Source organism: Labrus bergylta, chromosome 10 (genome assembly GCF_963930695.1).
Source record: "Labrus bergylta chromosome 10, fLabBer1.1, whole genome shotgun sequence".
Lineage (NCBI taxonomy): Eukaryota > Metazoa > Chordata > Actinopteri > Labriformes > Labridae > Labrus > Labrus bergylta.
Window position 1 is genome coordinate 14,108,781 of NC_089204.1, and position 21,785 is coordinate 14,130,565.

The window sequence follows — 21,785 nt, forward strand, 5'->3', positions numbered from 1 at the left end:
ACAGTGCTTATGCAGGAAAAAGTGTCCATGGCTCATACAAAAATATATATTATGCACTAATAAAAACATGCACATATATGCAAAATGTGCACCCCAACATTATCATGAACCCTGACACAGGGGCAATAACACACACTGCGAATGATTCCACAAAAAGATAAAGAAGGTGTGTGTCACCAACAACGTAAACGAGGGAGGAGATACACTGTAGTTGACATGTTGACTTGCATAGATGGGGAGAAACGAGCTGCAGCCATTTAACTGACAGGGTGGGGAGGAGGGATAGAGTATGAGGGAAGAGATAGATGATGGATAAAGAGAAGGAGAGAGACAGAGAGAGCGGAGGAGAATAAATAAATACGCTTTTTACATATTCAGTTCTGCGCGGCTGCCCCGCTTATGCATGTACGCTCACACTCAGTTATGACTCGCCTCACTTGTCGATGATTTTCATTTAGATAGTTTGTTATTGTATGACACGCTCTCTTACTCGCAGAGCAGTTCAGCCAGCACTTCACACACACACACACACACACACACACACACACACACACAGAAAATACACACCTATATGAATGTTTAATGATGTCTCACATCTGTATCTTGACACAGGCTTGGCAGTGTTATTTTACTCTTTAAAGTGTGTTTAAGGCATAAAAAAAATAAAACAACCTTGAGTTAAAAATAAAATCCTACAACAGGATCAGACCGAAGCAGCTGCTGACAACTTATTATGTACAGATGAATGGTTCATTTCCGAAACAAGAATAACACATTTAGGAGGAAGAGTCACCACATTCTTTTGAATATTAACCTTCAAATTTAGTTTCATTTTTTTAATTGTATTTGTTGTCAGTTTGGTAAGTATCTAAAAGTCTTCAACTTGAGGACATGATGTTCATTCAAAACCTGGAAAGTGGCAGCATCCTTTGTGCTTCAGTGTCCTCCAACAAGATACTGAGTCACTCAATCATCTTATTATCGTGGATATTTTTATGGTGATGTAACTACTGTGAAAACCATCTCAAGCATCGTTTTAATTGTAGCTAACAAAAGCCAGTACACCAAGTAGTGTCAAAACCGCTCCAGTCAAACAAAACCTAACATTTCATATCCTTTGTATTGTATTTTAGAAAAGATGATAGAAAGGATGGGAGGGTTTTTTGCATCATATCACTGCAAATGGTCAAACCAAATAGACTGCACTTATATATTGTTCTGTCTACTTTTCCGTTAACTAACAGGGCTTTCCACTTCATGCCACATCTACCCAGTCACCCACACAGTCAAACACTCATGGCGTGGGCTTTCATGCAAAATGCCAACCTGCCCATGAGGATCTACTCCCAGACAAACCATGATGCCTTTGGGAGAAATTTGGTGTTCAGTGTCTTTCCAAAGGACATTGATGCAAATGGTCTGATATTCCAATTTGTGGATGGCCCGCTCCTTGTCTGAGCCAAAGCCACCTGTGTTCTCTTATGTAATGTGAGATAAGATTGGGCCAATACTGCAGCAGCTACAACCCAAAATGTGTGTGATTTAGACAAAATGAGGAGTTGTATGTTTGATCAAGTTGGCTTTCAAACTGTTTATCCAAGGGTCATTTGGATGAAAGGGAGTCGTTGCTTTTTATGCATACAAGTACTTCCATTCACTTACTCAGTACTATATTGGTATCTGGGTGGCTTTAAAGGTATTGGTATTGGTATCTTTGTTTTTAATAAATACCTATCTATGGTATTATGGTCAAAATACTGACAATCTCTTATCAACCATTCATTTTTCTGTAGCTGATCCACTGTTCTCACCTTTGTGTTCATGGGCATGAATATCCCAAGAATCAATAACATATTCTATTCTTGTTCTGCCATTGTTTATATTCTTTGATCCAACAGTGAAAATGCCATCTTTAGTTTCTGACAACCAAATTGCTGCCTGTTACAAAAACTGGACCAAAAATTGATTAGACTCTCTAGGCTTTGACCTCCACATGAACACTTTCCCAAATAAAACAGTCAATGCTGAAATGTGAAGTTGATTTGTGGTCACGGAGGCATTTGTTTTCCTTATGATGGTCACTGATTGGTGATCTTGGCCTCTCCCGCTTCTTTATTTACCACCCCATCACTTGGATTCCGTGTAAACACAGGCTATCATTGTCCTGCCCACTAATTAATGAGTCCAGTCAGAGCGCTGGATGCCTGCACGCTCTCTCAGCCTCCTCAGAGAAAACTGCTGGCAGTCCTATGAATCACTGCATTCAAATGGTCTCGTGGTAAAAGAGCAAAAATGATTGAAAACCAAAGGGAGAAATTCATGAGGCTGGATGAGCGATGATAAATGTATTAGCACCAGATGACATTTCCATCACCACCTCATCGATCACCTTGGGGACATTTTAAATTGTGGGCCGCTTGTGTGTGTGTTTGGATGTCTGTGTGTGTGTCATTTGCAGAATTGGGCAAACGAAAAATATCTCCCCAAAAGACACACACACAAACACACACAAAAAGGGACAAATAGAGACATTGAAGACACTGGTGTGTTTGACACATGCGTTCATACATAAGCAGGATAACCAGCAGCCTTCAAAGTTGTTTCAACGTGTTTTAAACCGAAACAGCTTCTACTCCCCATCCCTTGTCATTTATGGAGATCTGAAGATAAGGTTTGTCTACTCTATTTTCTTTGAAACACAGTTTCCTTTCTAGACACACTGCAGCAACCATTGCATACTTAGCCGTGTCACACTCATTTATTGATCTATTGCTATGTAGAATTATATACAATACTGATGTTCTTAATTTCATTCTCAATCTTTACTTTATGTATCAAATATAGCAAGGACGATACATTTAAAGGCTGATGCTATCACAGTTACTTTACTGATAGAAGTATCAATATGTCGCTTATATGACGTAAATACAGGATAAGAATATGCACCAATCAGGTGCTATTATTTATAACCCCATGCAGAAAAAAAAAAAAAAAAATGATCAGTAATTATTCATACACTACTTGAAAACAGTAGCATACACAAGGTTGTGCTGCCACCATGAATTTATTATAGCTCCCACTGGAAACATTTTTTTTTTTCCTAGAGTAGCAAGAAAGAGATGATTTTAGGGTGAGTTTGGGTCATTTACCACCTTATGATAGCAGACAGCAACGCTGTGCTAGCAGAGATGTCCCATTGGTAAAAATGTACATCAGAAAAAAAAAGCGAGTAAAAAAGTATGCAAGGCTTCCAGGTTTATGAGGGGTGGCACGAGTGTTGCCGTACAGGGTTGGTAAAATAGGCCTACAGCTGTTAAGTCATAATGTGTTACCTGTTATCGTAATTCAATCTGAGTGGGAGTCTTAATCTGGAGAAAACAAGTTCAGGTATTGGGAGGGAAAAATTCTGTTGTAAAAAACTTGAGATGTTAGCTAAACACAGTTATATGTAAATATATCTTCATATATGTTGTCCAGTATGCAGCTGTGATGACTTTGATTTTGAACAAATATAGTTCAGAGGAAGATGCTTCTAGAAATACGAAATCGAGCAATCAGCTAATTTACTCATTCCAATTTCATGGTCAAAATTATTTAACAAGGACGAAGCGTGAAACTCATCAGCCATTTTATCTCACTTCTAAACCTTTCATAATGCAAAGTGTAAATAAACTACGAGTGATTTGAAGATGAGAAGAACAGAAATCTAGATTTATTGCTCATCTTATCACTATTGGACATCGGCAGCAGATAACTGGTAGCCTATGTGCTGAAATGAAATCCATATCATGCATCCCTATTAACCTTAGTGAATCCAGGAGAAAGTACTATCAAGCTTGTCAAGTGCCCTCCTGTTATTTGCATGATACTCCCTTGCATGCAAATGTATCAAAGAGAAAGGGAAAGCTCACTCGGTGCAAGCGAGATAAGTTGCAGATGACAGCCAAGGTGCACTCTGAGCCCGTGTTCAGCTTTTTGATAAATAACAGGGGACCTCTGTAGCCGCGGGATGAGGCTGAAACAAGGTGCAAATAGCTCGGTAAATCTGGCCCTGACTCCCTGCTCCTCTCTGGCCTCCTCTCTTTTCCCTTTGGTCTGTCTCTTGGTATTCAGCTGCTGCTCTCTTGCAGCTCAGACTCTCTTATCTAAATCTCCATTCAGACAGAGAAAGAGACAGTGCCGGGGAGAGAGAGAGCGAGTCAGAGATAGATAATACAGGTCACTCTCCAATGACAACTCTAAAAGGCATCTGGGGAGAAGAGGAGAGCGGCTGCAAAACAGTATATGGATTTCTGAGCCGGGACCATGGAAAACAGACTTAATAAGTAGCTTGATATGAAAGTTACTGTGCATCTGGCGATTTTCGTGGCTCACAGTGACTTAGCCGTTTATTTTAAGATTTGCTGAAAGCCCGTGGCAATGATAAATCAGCAAAAATAAAAAAAACATCCACCATATGCCTGAGCAATGGGAAGCTAAGCTGAGCAACATGGAGCGGAATTAACGCTTATCAATGCAAAAGGGAATTTGTACTTTTTGTCATTTAATGCTCAGGGTTCTTCCTCCTTTTTTTTTTATCATGCTGGCAGTGATGTTTTGACAGTCTACTTTTATTGTTCTTGTGGCAGCGATAAAAAGAGCCACATGTGATGCTTATTGAGAGGTTTAATGTCCCTACAGGAGATGACTGCAGGTAATGTGTATGATGTGTATGTTCTGATCATTACAAAGACAAAATACTTCCTTTCAGAAACCCCTCAATGTGTCAGCTGACCATCAACCCCGATAATAATTATACTGTAAAAATGTTGTTTCATAAACCTTCACTTATAGTGAGACCATGCAGAGGAGACCGAGAGGTACCATAGGTAGGCATGTGACGGCGTGCCAATTTCCATCCTGTGAGCGTGTAATTTTACTTACAGTGATCATCAGATTTCGAGGAACATTGACGGAGAAGGATGTTCTGCCCTCTATTGCAGCATGCCTTAGTTCAGTATCAAACATATGCAAGTTTGTCCTTCAATAGTCCTTTCCACGGCTTAGATATTAAAAAAGCCTGCACTCTGCATACAGCATGAGAATTTTGTTGCACATCCACCCTCATCACCCTTTAGTAGTAGCATTAACTACAGCTGCTCTCTGACAGTAGATGAATTGATTGATCAGTCAAGAAGGCAATAAAAGTATAGCAGGATGTAAACTTGATGAAAGAGTCTCACAATGACCCTTACAAGTTTACCAATGTTTGGCTTTTAAGGGAAAATTAGCAACATGAACTGATGGTCTCCTCCTGTCGTAAACAATAGGACCATGTGCATAAAACGTATAACTAAAATACACAAAGGATGTTTCTCTGACGCTGTTTTTCAGAGGACACAGGACAACAGAATGGGTGGCAAATGATGTCCTAACCAGCTCTTTTGACAGTGTTGTGCTTGTGTTTGGATTGGGATTTCTTCAGTGTTTATCTTGGCACCAGATATTAAGCCCAGCAATGTGCGCCGATGTAACTAGATTTATTCACCAGTCAAACAGAATTTCATTTGAGTTTCATTGTATTAAACTAGCAGTTCTCTGTCACCAGCAGAGGGCGCTATATGGACTATAACAAGCATTATCACTTTCCAGAGTGTCGTGCGGTGGCGCACGTACATGCGCAGTTACTTTCCAGTTGAGTGACCATCTTGTCTTCATTATAAATCTTTTCCACAAGTGTTTGAAAGCTGCATTAGAGGGATGATCACAATACATGTGTATCTAAGAAAGATATCGGCCGATATATTGGTATCAGATTTTTTTCTCTTCCCAATATTGATATCGCGATCGTCCCCAAAAATTCCACATCGGTCGGGCCCTAATAAAAAAACAATCATTTGACTCCCTGGACTTAGAAAGTTTTCATCTGGAAGTTCATCAATAGTCAGTTATATGATAAAATAGTAAAATATGTTCGAGTTAGAATATTTAGGCTTCGTATTGAGCAGCAAAATCAGAACGCTCAAGAGTTAAAGACAAGCTGACAGTTTTCAATTTTGGGATTTTTGATCCCTCCTAATCTTGCACTAGTAGAAACAAATATGAGGATGTTTGTTTAAGCATTAAACCCTTCTCTTCTTACACAGATCATTCATCTCTCTCTCTGTGTCCTCCTTATCTTCACCTGTCTTCCTCTCTGCCTCCTCATCAACACTCTCTTGCCGCCTCACTCTCCTTCTCTTTACCTGAGGCAGGCAGTAAACTCCAAACTAAATTGAATTTGGCATGTTCTCCAACTGCTGTCAAATATAGCGCTGCAAGCAAATGCCTGTACATTTTGCTGTAACTCTTTTTTTTTTTTTTTACTAAGATGATATCCGTGCCACATGAAGCAGCTTGAAAGTATGCTGTCGGAGCTAACGTGACTCGCTTGTTCCTCTCATAGAAGTGTGGTTGAATCTTTATAAGTCAATGAAAGTTAGCCAATGACACAAAATAAAGAACAACAATATACTGAGAGGATTAAAGAAGCTGTGAGAAGAAAAAAAATAAGCTAGCCAGCCTGCCCACACTGCAGCCATCAAAGCCTAAAATAGACTGTTGAAATAAGCTGAAAACAGATGTACCTCGTTGGACCAGTTACTGTTCTTGCCTGTGTGTGTGTGTGTGTGTGTGTGTGTGTGTGTGTGTGTGTGTGATGAGTTGATCAACAACCCAAAACTCTGATCCACTTCACTTTTTTCCTACATGTAGCAATTTCTCCTTCCCAACCATCCTGTACTCTCCATCGTTGTCTATCCTCCCACCTCTACATCTCTATGACCCCCTCTCAGCACAACACTATCAGAGGGTTGTACTGTGAAGTCAGCCTCGATCCATCTCTCTCTCTCTCTCTCTCTCTCTCTCTCTGTATGGGCTATCAGATCTTGTTGGTATAGCTTGAGTCAGCCCTGCTGTCCTGGGCTAAATGAATGTTAAAAGCCTATTGAGTTTCTTTGCGTGAGCTGCAATAGCTTTGCCTTACATTGGTAATACGATGTGCTGTGTGAGAGTGTGTGAGTGTGTGAGTGTGTGAGTGTGTGTGTGTGTGTGTGTGTGTGTGTGTGTGTGTGTGTGTATGTAATGCGATGCAGTCTTTTAATTTAGGAAAGGAGACACAGTCAGCAAGTAAAGGTTATGACCTCTGCTAGAGGACACACACACACACACACACACACACACACACACACACACACACACACACACACTGCACACAGAGTGTAGGCTAACATGAAATTGATTTCAAGGTAAAGTAGCAAACATATGAGGCTGCTGGATGTGGGTGGAGTGTGTGACTGCTCTATTGTCTGTTTGCATATTGTGACAGGGGGAACAAAAAGTCACTCTTCATTATGACATGTATATCTTCGATATCTTCAGTGATACTTTATTTCTCCCTGAAATCATTTTGAACACTTCAGCTTCTTGATATCACAGTCTTCTGTCATTTACTTTATAGAGCTTCTTTCATGATGTTGACATTGAAATGCATCAGACTGAAAATGAGGATATTTTTAGGTAAGGCTGGATGAACTAGAAACAAAAACTCTGATTTCTTCTTTTTTTTTTGACAGATTATACGATGGTTCATGACTAATTGGAACAATCATTCCTGCAGCACAGTTTTTTTGACTGAAACATTCAGAAGATAAATGATGATAATGTCTTCTATCATGGGCTCTGTAGCAACAAATATGCGTCTTCGCAGCACAGCCGTACATCATTGTAAGGCTTTTTTGTTGAACGTTTTACCTTTAGATATTTAAACCTATGCCCTTTGAGTGTTACACCTGACCATACATGTGACAACCTTTTCATTTGTTCTTAAATATATGACCCTATTCTTTATTAATGATTTCCTTTTTTTTTGAAGAGAATGCATTGATTTAACTACTAAGAATGTGTGAAGAGATCAGTCCACCAAATATAATGAGACATCTACACAGATCACACAATTGTTACCAGCAGGCATACAAGTTATGTTTGGAAGTAATATTAAAACATCGTAAACAAAATATATGTGCACAATGAGCCCTTGTTAAATTCAAATTTATTGGCTTTAAATCTACTTAAAGACCAACCACAGGTCCAATCCAGTTTTACTCTTTTTAAGAATTGCAGAGGAGTCGACCGAGGTTTTCCATTTAAGTGATTTTTTTTTTTTTGAGGCGGCAGAATGAAGCGCTCCTCTTCTTGACAGTAATGACTCAGAGAATCACTTTGAGAGAGTTGAGCAGTGGCAGCACTAACTGGATCAATGAAGAAACTGCAGTCAGAAATAGGGGTCGCCTTGATCAATTAGAGTCTTAACTGCTGCTGGAATAGTGAAACAAAACCTAGCAGAGAGCCTCAGTAACTGTCCCCAGTTCTTTCTCCCTGATGTTTTAATGTTTTACCACCGACCGTGTTCATTCATTCCTTCTCTTATGCCCTCATAAATGTGACTGTTTTGCTTTTAATTAGCTGATTCAATTGAGCCTTTTTTATTTTTTTTCCCATTACATGTCTGACATGTTTTGTACTGTAAGACCTAGAAGCAGCAGGGGAATTCAAAGTTGGGAGTATTTACTGCTGGTTGAGTCCAGAGTTAAATCCATTTGCCTTCTTTCAGTTCGTGTCCTTCAGTTGAAGTCTGCCCTGCGTCTGTGTTTTCTCTGATTTGCCTGATTTGACATCACAAGGCTACAAGCCAGGTCCAACAGCTCTGCGAGTGTCAAATATTTTTCCACTTAATTGGCTGCCAGTGATGCCGCCTCAACACAAACTCTTCTTCAAACATTTTATTTGGCAATGTTTAGCACCTTCTGGATACCGGTTGCCATTTTGAATGTCGGCGGAAAAACTTAACCAATGTGCTGACACAGCGGGCCACATAAATGCCAATAATGGTTTAGGATTGAAACTTTTGATTGAATATACTTGAATGTCATTGATGATGCTTATTATCAGCAAACTCCATTCAACGTTTGCTGTTTCATATGAAATTCAATGAATTGTTCCTTTATGTTTCTGTATAGTGCAACACCAATCTGCTGTCTCCGCATACAGAAACCTAATGTTACACCTGTAAGATATGATGATGAGTTTGCCATATCAGCATTTGTTGACCCTGCACTGAAACCAACTGACCTGTTCAAAGTCACATCCTTGGCTACTTTTAATCACTTAATATGTCTTTCTAAAGACAAAAACAAAAAACTGGCTTAGGGACACTTTAATTTGAAACTGCTTTGTTAATAATTGTGTTCCTGTTTGAATACGCTCAACTGCTTGCTGTGGAGAGAAGAAGCCCTGCCGATATCTTGGCCCATGTTGAAAACCACTGAAGGGCTACTTTAAGTCTCAAAATGTAAAATTATAAAACCTGCCATGGTGTTGCCCTGCACTGATCTGGCTACAATGACACGACAAAAAAGTAAAAGTGCGCAATTCTGGCTGACAAAATGCAAGTTGACTTTAGGTCCTCAAAATCCTTAGTCCCGATTCAAACACAATTTTCCCTCCAACCTGAGCTTCACTCGTCTTTTCTGCCTTCTCTCATTCTTTTTCTCATCATTGTACTTCCCCTGCACCAAACCTGCCTGGAGAGAGTATTTAATGTCAACAGCAATAACACACACACACACACACACACACACACACACACTAGCCTGCACTCAACCACTAAGGCAGCCCTATAAATGGTTTATGTCACAATCTTTGTCAACCCCCCTCCCCCTCACAAACACACACCCATACACACACACACACTTCCTCAAGCATCAGCCATGGAATTGAAAAGCCACTTCAGAAATATACTGGATACGTGGCAGCCCTGCAGCATGCGAGTGTGTGTGCGTGTGTTTGTATGTACGTGTGGGTGTCTGTTTTCATACGGGTATGGGTGTGAATGTGTTAGTTTGAGAACTGTGCATTGCTGCAGTCTTCAAGGCGGGGACCTTCATGGATCGCTGAATGGTTGTGGTCAAAGGGATTTGACCTATTTGCAAGAAAGCTGCTTTTATAAATGCAAATTTGTGTACGTGTGTGTGTGAGAGAGAGAGAGAGAGAGAGAGAGAGCAGGTTTGTGTTCAGGGAGACATAATGAGATGGAGGGTGTGAGCTGTGATTCGTATGTGCAGATGAGCAAAATGTGAACTCTCAAATGAGGCAGTAATGAGTTTTAATGTATCCCCATATGGATTTCACATATGGACTAATTAATTTCCAGTTTTACATCCAAGTGAAAGTCTCAACTTATAATGAGAGCAACAGCAGAAAAATCTTTAATTCATTGGCCATTAACACACGGAGCAACACATGTTTTAAAAACATGCCTGTGACTGCGAAAAGCCGTGTAAAACACAGAAAGACAACAGGGGGGAAAAGAGCTCCAGAGTGCTGCAATGAAGATACTCATTTAGCTATTATTATTATTATTCAGATGCATCATTTAGATAGAGAGATAAATAGATGGATAGGGAGAGGGTGGTCGCGTTGCTTGCAGAGAATCGACTGTTGATGGATAACCCCATCTGCCAGTCATTACTACCTGAGCTACTAGTGCTACACGCAGACACAGCAGAATCTGTCACAGATCCCCTCTAAACAGCCTCAGGGGATCCAGGGAAAGATAAAGCGAGGGAAGCGGGAGAGAGAAGCAGATATGCTGGGTGTATCCAGGGCCTCCCAAAAGCAGGACAAAACGCACGAGGAGGGTAAACACCTGTTCCACCCTACACACATATAGTCCCCTATTTTTAGTGTGCCATTAAACTGCTCCCAAAGGCTCCTTCTTTGTGCTTTGGTTAGCTAGTTGGGACAGTAGCTGCCAACAGGCTAATTCATTTGTAAAGACAGCAGGTTTAAAGAGACACCGGCAATGCTATTACCGAGTCGCCGGTGGCCTCCAGGATCCCTGATGGCTTGTTTAGACGTACGGCCTTTAGAAATGAAGCCCTTCCAGCGATCGATTGAGGTAAAGTGTTGGAGGTTGATTAGAGACATGACCAGAGGTCAAACCAATCTGACTCAAGTTCAGAGCACGTTCACAGCACTACTTGTTCAGGCATTCTCAAGGTACACAGTGAAATTAAGCCTTTGATTTATTTCTGTCAGTCTTGCTGATTTAGATCAGTCAGGACAAGGCAGGGAGGCCACATCAGTTCACTTTGACACGCTTTACAAACAAGTTCTGTCTGACAGTAAAGCATATCAAGCCTGGAAGTGTTTAGTCCATGTTTTATCATTTTCTTTAAGGCTCTCATCTCTAGAATATGTATTGTCGGTAAAAGTCCTGTGACATTGGTTTCCCCCTTTAAATTTGATGAAATCTTGACCTGTCATTGTAATGATAAATCATTCAATATCTTTATAAAGGTAAAAGTGTAATTCCTGTGAGCAAAAGGTTATTTCTTAGAAGAGAGCATAATATTTGTTTGATGGTTCAATCAGGTAAAATCTAGAAGCATGGTGCAAGAAATAACAAAGTAATGTTAGCATGAAAGTATGGATGCCGCAGTAAACATATTTTTTAGATTCATTTTGGGGATTTTATGCCTTTATTTGGATATAACTGGATAGATTAGGATATCGGGGAGCGAAAGAGTGAGGAATGACATGCAGAAAAAGGACCACTCCAACTTGTCGCGCTCAGTTCATACGTGTGGTTACCGTCATGTCTATGTTTTGTTAACACAAAAATGACGGCAGCCAAAGAACAAGTGACGTTATCTGTGTGTAATCAATGTATGGCCAACCACCACGTTATACCAGAATCAGGGCAAGCCTACCTGAAAGATAGAACATTGATGTAAACTGACATGTAATAACTGCAAATCCAATATCCTTATAGTGTTTGTACATCTTGAAATGATGTCCATTGAAGCTCTTTTTGGTTTTATTACAGTGGGCTCTCAGAGCAACACTCTTCCACTTCAACCAATCCCTAGAGAGGGCAGCTTGAATGCTCCATAATAGCTACTTTCTGAAGGTCGTGCCAAGTGTTCAGAATCTTGCTGTTGGATTGTGTAAGACAGCTCGACAAGGACACAGAGTGAGGTTGATAAACAGCTGACCCACTAACCCACCTGAGGCCACCTTATGAAACACTTTACCCACTTTTCCTATTTCAGTTTTTACACCAAACTCATGTTACCACCAATGAGCTGCTGCCATGCTGGGAACAGATTTTTTTAGCACTATAGTAGACCTTCTAGTTACTAGAATTCATCTCCTAACAACCAAACCAGCACATGTGACACATGTATGGAAATATTAAAGGAAAAGCATTAAAGAGTGACAGAAAGTGATGGAGTGGCTTCGGTTATGTCGGACTTGCTCACTTTTCAAAGTGACTCATATCTCCAGCTTTCTATCTGTGCCACCCACAATCACAAACGCACACACACACACACACACACACACACTCACTCCCCTGCTTTCTCGTGTCCCTTTGTGGTGGTTGTGCAGACACTTTTTTGAAATGTTTTCTATGTGTAGAACAGGGCCACTTTCCGTCATACTTTCCTGACACACAAAGACACTCCCGCACAGTCAAAGGCAAAGATGAAGGAGGAGGCATCATTACCTGTGAGTACCAGTGGGTATGATGACATACATATGCAATACCCAGGTATTCAAAACCCTACCCTTGTCTGCTTCTGTCCTTATCTCCGCATACAAAGCTCATTTATGGTTCTCTCTTTTGAAAAGATAAAGGCTACGTCAAATTTCGATGAAGCAGCTACTTTAATCACAAGAAATATTCACCCTGGGATGCAGCTTTGCTTTCATTTCATCCAGAGAGGCATCAACTTATTTTTAATCACTTTCCATCCACGGCTGAAAAAGAGTGAAGAAAAGTCTCTGTACTGTTGAATTAGGCATCTAGTCATGCCGTGCAGGGCAGCACTGGTTGTCCTTTTCCTAATTTGCTTGGTAAAACAGAGGCTTAGTGGAACAAACAGTCCGCATCCATTCAAATCAGCATCTCTGCCTGTTGTGATTCACCAGGAAGTGTCCTCCCCTCATGTGTCACAACATGTGAGGTAAACAAATCCAGAATTAAAATAGGGCAGAAAAAAAAGCATTCCTACTCAGGCACCTTCCTGCGCATTGTAATGCATCAGAGCAGAGCTTGTCTGGCTTCTCCTGTGACAGTGAGGAGGTTAACGTCTGGGGTGAAAAGGTTGTGCAGTGGTAGCTGCCAATCACTGTTTAACAGGATCAAACAAAGACTGTAAAACAAACCATTTACATCACACTCAACTCATTTGTAAGCCATTTACTGTGTGTGTGTGTGTGTGTGTGTGTGTGTGTGTGTGTGTGTGTGTGTGTGTGTGTGTGTGTGTGTGTGTGTGGGGGGGGGGTGTTGTCTCTTCCCTTCTACTATGTCTCCCTGTAGGTCCGCCACACACCATCAAAATAAAAGTGTCCCTTTTACTGCAGTTTGCTGTCGTGTTATGTAAATGAGTTCAGTTCAGTTACTGCGCCTCTCTCCCTCCTTCTCTGTCTCTCTCACACACAAAAACACTTTACAGCTTTTACGACATCGTCTCTGACATCCACCCTCACTAATATGTAATGGGTAGAAGTTTTCACCTACCACTGTTTCCATAACGACTGCCCTGCCCCCATCCAGGACCACCCAGACTTTACTGTCAGTGACAGAGTCAACTGTCAGTTTCCACAATGTTCTGCCCCATTTTGGTTTTATTGCAGACTCGAGCTTGAAGGATTGATTGATAAGTTGTTAACCATTGAACAGATACACTATTTTGTTCATCTATTATTTGAGTTTGGTAATATTCTAAGAAAAAAAACAACAACGACGTTCCCTGAGCTAAGTTACATCACTTTTGCTATAAAAGCAGTCTGAAAAGGGCTACTATCAACTACAGCAGGTTGGTAGTGTTTTTTTGTACGTTTGTATGGATCTCCACTGTGAATATCTGTGCTCTAATAAAGGTGACCAAGTTGGTTACTCAACCGTTAAGTTCCTGTGTTCATTAATAAGAGGAGGAAAATGTTTTGCTAGGGGCAAAATTCTTAATGAGCCCATTAAATGATAACAGAGTTGACCTCATTACCAGCAAACAGACAGTTTTCCATTTGCTTGTCATTGGATTTAAAAAGCTTTAATAAAAACCCTGTACTGTTTGTCTGCACCAGTTAAAAGAGTGAGTCTCTTGTCCTGTAATGGCATATATTACAGGACACATATTTAAGCATTGGATCTTTGTGATCCACTGATAATAGACAAGAAACAAGGGAGATGCTACAGAAGGGCATTTTTTGGCATAGATACAGACTGAGCATTTCATTAGCAGGTTACCTTGGAAGGCAAGGTGACTGAAAACAAGCATTACTATCTACATGCAAAAAATGTATTTTACCATTAAAATTTAAGCCATCAAGGTTTGAATTACTTGTGCGTGTTGTAGTTAATATCCCGTTATTACTGCAAGAGTGAGTACTTTGGAAAATCAAAAGTCAATCAGTTACTTAACAATGATGAAGTTAAAGTTATTTAAACTGAAGGTTTAAATGTTTTAACCAAGGACTTCTCATTCATTTTCTTACCTAGTATTTATTTTAGTAGCCTACAATCATCACTTTCAATCACTTCTTTCTTGTAGACATTGAGCAGCCTTCACAGTTTTTAAGCTGTGCGTGGAGAGGCACATAAAAAGGGAGAGTCTGAGGAGGGGGGGGAGCAGAAAAGACGTCGGAAAGGAGAAAAACAAGTGAATATGTGCAATTGGAGACAAAAATGGAGATGTGGGGTATAAACCCAGACTTTGCTTTGCATGTCCAACCAGTCAAGGATGCCAGAAATAAATCGACCATAGCTTTTGCCAAAACCACACACCATCTTATGCATACACAGGAACTGCAGGCCACAGCCATGGAAAACTCATCAAATTAGAAGTCTGAGAGGGTCGAGAAGTGCTTCTGCAGAGAAGGAAAGCTAGATGGCATCCCCTCAAGGCAGGTAGTTTAAATGTGTGTGTGTGATTGCTGTCAGACATAGTTTGTTTCAACAGAGCTATTTGCAGCTAACCAGCCACACACACACACACACACACACACACACACACACATACACGGCCTGCACCACCAGAGTTTCCATTCCTTGTTCTCTTTTTTGCCTCATTTCTTCTTTCCATTCAAGAGTTCTGCGACTGTATCTCCATTTTTGTATCTTTCCTCGCCCATTCTGTCACCAATCGTCTCTCTCTTCCTCTTACACACTCTTTTTTTCCCTACATATTCCCCGAACAAAGAACCTCCAAATTGCTGACTACTATTAAAGATGAAGCATGGAGTAAAGCCACGTTTCTCTTATATATTAAGTCTAATCTGTTTTTGAGCATCCCCGGCGTGGAAACAACCTTTGCGATCACAACTCCAGTCAGTCATTCCAGTCCTCACTTAGTCCGAGAACTTGTACCATCAAGTACTAATAAACCTCCCCCCACCCCACCCTATTTGGTCTTTTCCCACCTGTACTCGCCCTAATATGCTCTTATCTTGCAGCTGAAAAGCTTTTCTACTTCACTGCTTTGCTCTCATTTCTCTCCTCTCGCTCCGTCCCTGCACTTCTCCCACTCCTGCACGCTGCTCATGTTGGTTATCTAGGAATTTAACCGTATTCTTCAATTGCTATTTGAGTGTCAATTGCATGTATACAAGCAAAAGCACATTCACTTTTGGACAAGAGGATGATTTCCAGGCATTCAGCAAAGCCGTATGGCTGTGATAGCCGATCCGCCTTTCACTGGAGTGTTAACGGTCCTAGACACCTGTGTTAGTGGCAAGATACGGGTAGCAGGTACAGAGGCTTTGACTGTATTGACAGCTTCTGATTAAAGCTCAAGTGTGTGTGTTTGTGTGTGTCTTGACCTGAATAATACAGATTTGTGTGTCTCTGTCTGCTTATCTTCCTGCTGTCTGTCTCTGTGTCTATCGTCCGTCCGTTTGTGTCTGTGCCTTCAGGCCTCCGTCTTTTGTTGTTCTGAACAGATAAAGAGATTGGGTCGCGGAGAAAAGAGGCCTGCAAAATCTCACACGCACACACACACACACCAAATGCATGGATGACCACGCACACATGCATACACACACAATCAGATGGTTCTTCGGATGAAAGGGTCATTGTGGCAGCACAGCTACAAATCCTGGCAGCACTCAACAGATAACACACACACACATACACACACTAGCACACACACACACACACACACACACACACATGCAAAAAAACACCAAAATTCTTGTTGGACAAAACGCTCCTTGTCTTCAAACCTGAGAGCCTGACCCGTCTAAACACACACACGCGCGCGCGCGCGCGCACACACACACACACACACACTCACACACACACTGAGCCTTCCACACATGCTCCAGGACTCATAAAGGTGGATTACCCTCATTTACAAATGTATGGCTTTGTGACTGAGCCATTAGCAAAACTGTTGGGAGCACAACCTGATGAATTATTCAGCGCCTCCTTAAGGGTTAAAACAGGCAGAAAATATGCTTGTTAAGACCTCAAAGACCAGACAGAATACACTTTTAAAGAGGGGGGAAAAAAGGGATGAAACACAACAGAAAAAAGAAGAGAGGGAGCTTGTTAGAAGTTTCAAATGTATTCAGTATAAAAGGTTTCTTCTATCAGAGTATTAATTGTGAAATATACCAAAGTAGGGGTTAAAAATTTTGAAAGAAGACGCAACAAAGGACGGAGATTTCCTCCACCAGAAGTTTGAACAATATGTTACTGACGAAACAGCATGAATTATTCAAAGCCTCTTTACGAGTGCAAACGGGCAGAAAACACACTTGTGAGGACTTTTTGAAATCATACAAACACCAAACTAAAGGCGCAAAGTGCATTTCTTTAGGTTTAAATTGCACACAAGGCCCTTACGCTCAGAAGTTATGCAACAAAAAAAAAAAGAGAAAAGAAAACAATGAATAATTCACTGCATCTTTAGGGTTAAAAAATGTAGAAAATCTTTCCATGCGCTTGAAAAAAAAGGAGATGAGAACGTTGTTTACGGCCTTTTCTATGAATATCTGAGACTCATTGTGAATATTTAGACGTCGGAGAAAATATAACATGTACTTCCATGTTCGGTCACATGATCAGGCTGAAGAAAATGACACATCCCTCCCATAAAGAGTGCTGATCAAAATCCCTCCTGATGATTACATGACTCAGTGGCCTTGGACAGCGAGGTAAATCAATCAAGAACAAATCTTTCCTCCGACTCCCTCCTCGTCTTAGTCTCTCCCCTCCCCCCCCCCTCCCTCTCCTCCCCTCCATCTGTCCTTCTCCTCCCTTTTCCCCCCCTGTCCCCATCTAGATTTCCTCTCCATCGCTCGCTTCCTCAAACCTTCGATCTTTTCTTTCTGAATCCACCCAGGCGTGTATAAGTGAGTGTGGCAGGCCTGGTTTGTGTGTCTTTGTGCATCACTGCTTTAGACTAACAAACCCCCACCCGATACCCTCTTTTCTGTCACTCTCTCTCACAAACACACACACTCAAATTCAAAAGGCCGAAGAACTTTCAGAGAGTCATGCCAGATGTTCCGAGCATCATATTCATACAACATCCTCTGCCCTTCCGTGTCTCTTTTTAACTGCTTTTCTGCTCTCCCTCCTTATTTTCTCTCTCTCATCTGGCCTTTTATCATTTTTTTCCCCAGATTTTAAGAAACCTCATTTAGCAGTTACATAATTGTATTCATCTTTATTGCTTTTAAAAGATCTCTATTTTCTCCCTTTTCATGTTTGTTCCATTTCTCGCTTTGTGTCACTTGCATCCTCTTCGTGCTTGGGAATTTTTACACCATCATCTCTTCCTTTTCTTCCCTTTCCCTCTCTTCTTACTTCTTCTCCTCAGTTCATCTTCTCTGTTACTCTTCCTCCCATTCACCATCGATGCGGTTCTACATCCTGCAGTTCTACAGTCCATTCACTTTAAACTCAATCATTGACAAACATGTAAAGGAACAGTAGCGTTCCACTATTGATACACATTCATTCAATTATTTCCATAGCCTGGATCTGGCAGATGTCTCGCTCTTCATACTATTCTTTAATTCTCTCATTCAATTCCATTTTTGTGTCTTTCTTGATTGAACTGTATTGATGAACATCTTTTCAACATCCTGCTGTTCTTTCTTGCTTATTTGAATCAGATGCCATGCTCCTTTAAAAACCATCCGCATCCCTATTCTCCCCCATCTTTCTCCAATTTCCTTTCCTGTTTCTTTGGCTTAATTTCTTGCCCCACATCCTCTTCCTCCTCCTCCTCCTCCTCTTCCTCCCCCCACACCATCATTCTCTCTCTGCAGCCTATTGATTCTCCACTGAGGGATTTTTGTTCCTCCCTTAACTGTCGCAGACGATCTGATGGCCTGAACCATGATAAACAAATTCTATGTCAGACAACTCTTTGGACTACAGAGCACACAATACAAAATACTTGAATGCAAAACAAGAGGGATATGGAGAGATGATCAGGAGGAAGAGAGGGAGGAGGATTTATGAACATGTTCATATTGCAAGCTGAGGCTATATATATTATTATTATTATGGTATGAGATTTTCTTCCCTAAATCCCTTTGTTTTTCTGCCCCTAAAGCCCCTTTACCATCGTCACTATTCACTCTATTATTTTGCATGCATCTCCATATAGTCCAGTTTCAACTAGTTCATTAGTCCAGTATTTCCTACAATGATTTAATGAGAACCATATGTTACATTGCCTGACTTCTTTTTCTTTCCAAACGCTGGTTTGGGGAACATGTGTATATACTTAATCCCTAAATCCATTAGAAACCCATCTGATTTCTGCTTTTGTTCCCCTCCTCCTGCAGACCAGACATCTCCGCAGTCTCCAGTGTCCACTTTGCATCCTCCAGACATCCTTTCATCCCTCCATCCAGCCACACTTCTCTGCAACGCCCACTCATCCCTCCAGTCACCCACAATTTTTTCATCCAGCCTCCATCTATTCAGTCAGTCAGTCCCACCTTTTCACCAACCCCCTCCAAGTATTGATCTAGCTGTCCATGATATGTCACAGTGATTGACAGCTACTAATTGGCTTAATCCCACCCCCGGGGGCTTGTGGGTCTTCGGGTTGATCTGGATACAGCTGTCCTATTGTCCAACAGCTGACACCATGACCCTCTGGAGTCGGCGAGGGAGAAAGGAAGAAGAGATAGTGAGATGGAGATAGGGTGACCCATAAAGCTACCACAATATGATTTACCTGAACAATGATATATATTATTGCACCATTTTGATTGATTGACATTTTAAATTTAAAAAAAAAGGGCATTTGAACAAGCTAGGTTTAACTAAAAGAACATTTGTTCTGAAAATAACTGTTGGCCTATCTTTTATGACACAAAAACCTTTGATCTGATATTGGGGCTTGATGCCAACACTTTAGTTTTTGATGATCATTACCAATGGAACAGCTTAACATATTCTAACAAACTAACAGCAGTCTAACAAAAAAGGAACGGTAGTATTTGCTAAATATCAGATGCAAGACATCTAGCAATCACAAACAATAAAGTTCAATCATCTAACCTCACACACTGGGTATTTCTCAGGTATCGCAGCCAGACAGTCAGATGGACAGAAGTTGATGGAGACCTCTGTACACTGTCGGCAGGTTTTCATCAAGTGTTTTGACAGACGAGTCTCTGGCTCAGAGGTCAACACTTCTCTCTCTGGAATATATGTGCATCAACAACCATGCGTCCAGTCAAAGTGTCCTTGAGTGAGACAGCCAGTCGCTAAGGTTGAGATACTAAAAAAGAGAGAGAAAAAAAGGATGGAGACAGTCGCCCAAGAGACGTCAGAAGCAGCCCTAAGCAGACCCAGATTAGCTTTGCTCTATTGAGGAGGCAAGGGGCAGAACACAAGGTCTTAGAGGATGCCACTAAGCCTTTTAAGACCACCCTTAAGGATGGGATTCACTCTCCCCTGCCCCCCCCATATCCATCACCATTTATCCAGAAACTGACACACACGGTTGTCATACACATTAGCCCACGGAGACCTTACTGGCCAAACACTGGGGCTCAAAGGAAGGTTGTGATCTGTTCAGCGAGAAGTCATTACTGGTTTTACAGCTCTGAATCGTTTTTTTATTCATAATGATAAAGTGCAATGATGGGTTTGATTTCAAAGTGATAACCGCGTTGTCAAACATTGAATCCCTTTGAAAGGAAAGGCTTCAGGAAAGGGGACAGCTTCATTAATATTGCAACAGTCGGTATTTCTCTCATGTCAGTTGTCCATGTTGGACATAACATGAAGAAGAATATTTGATCAGGAAGTAGGCCGTTTAGAAATGGGAAAAATACCAACTAGAGCCTTGTTATTATGGTACAACTTTAGGAAGCTAGAATTTGTTTAGTTGGCATGTTGGATTTTTGATTAACTTGACCTTTGATCCCGTCTCTAATAAAGCAAATACAACACTTGATGAAATACATGCTTGAAGGGCTGCAATGTTCACTTGGTATTGATCACTTGGTAAGTGGTGTTTGGGCTTGCAGGGTTTGGCTGAAAGTATAAACAATTTTAAAGAAATGTGTTGACAACCTTTGACTTCTACAGTAAAGCTTAATGATTTGTAACCAAAAAAAGCAATACTTTAACGATTAACTATTTTTGTCTTTTACAAATATCTGATAGTTTATCGAGAATTAACTCTGGATGAGTGATGAATGGGTTTTTGTGCTTTGACAGGAACAGGGGGTTGGCATGGACGTAAGAGGGAGGAATTGATCAGCAATGTCGCGGACCATTACACCTACCATGCATGTGTAATGACCCTAATTACCCCTCCAAATCGCCGTCCCCCGGCCCTCACCCACTAAACTCTAACAAACACTCAACTCATTGACAAAACTGGAGGACACAAGGGTCATTGTGCCAATACATCCTCCCCAGCAAAAAAGATCCCCCCCCTCCCTGCTCCCTCCCATTCTCATTTTCTATTTCCTCCCCTCCACATGCTGCTCCAAACCAATGCATCAACGCACTGGATACTTGATAATAACCCCCCCTACTCTCTTTCAACCCAACATGGTGGTTGAGGCCAAACCAGCTTTCTTTCTTTCTCCAGGTTGACACAGAGAGCTCTTTGTTGATCTGAGCAGCAATCACATACCTCAATGAGCCAGCGCTGTTGGTTCTCAAACTCCCCCCGAACCAAAGACCCCCATAGGAATCACAAATCTCTACAAAGCTAAAAAAAAATAAAAAATGGTTCATTTTGCCAAAGATCCCCAAAACTGATGCAAGTTTGTCTACAGAAAACATCTGGAAAAGTTGAAGTCTTCTTTTTTTAAAATTTGATTTACTTCATTCTTGCTTTATTTTGTTACCAGAATCAGAACATTCATTTCTTATGAGAAATAATGTATCAGCTGTTATGTTTAGAGACCTCTTTTACCCATGAAAAATGCAAAATCTCTTTGTGAAAACTTGCAGAAGTGACTATTTTTCAAGAAAAGGAAACTGAGGCTTGCAGTGGAGAGGTTAGATTTCAGAATACAATTCTCAACACCAATCACAGTCAAGAGTCCTTAAGCAAGTGAACCATTTATTCTCCTCTCTGTGCAAATTGCCTGGAATAAATGCATCAGACAAATACTGTGTCTAAAGGATAAATAGAAAATGGAAATCCTCTCCAATGAGGGGAGTGTTTTTCTCGCCTCCAACTGTCACAGCAAGATACTTTCTTTGA

General features: G+C 40.9%; 1 protein-coding gene across 2 annotated transcripts in view; it reads right to left on the reverse strand.

The window, feature by feature from the left end:
• cdh11 (cadherin 11, type 2, OB-cadherin (osteoblast)) overlaps positions 1-21,785 on the reverse strand; it is a 93,738-nt gene that overhangs the window by 60,224 nt on the left and 11,729 nt on the right. Inside the window, exon 2 of one of the 2 annotated variants that reach the window (XM_065959309.1) lies at positions 21,207-21,276. The exons of the other annotated variant lie outside the window; for it this stretch is intronic. The gene's annotated coding sequence lies outside the window, so the exon portion shown is untranslated. The remainder of the gene's footprint in view (positions 1-21,206; positions 21,277-21,785) is intronic. 2 annotated transcript variants of the gene reach the window in all.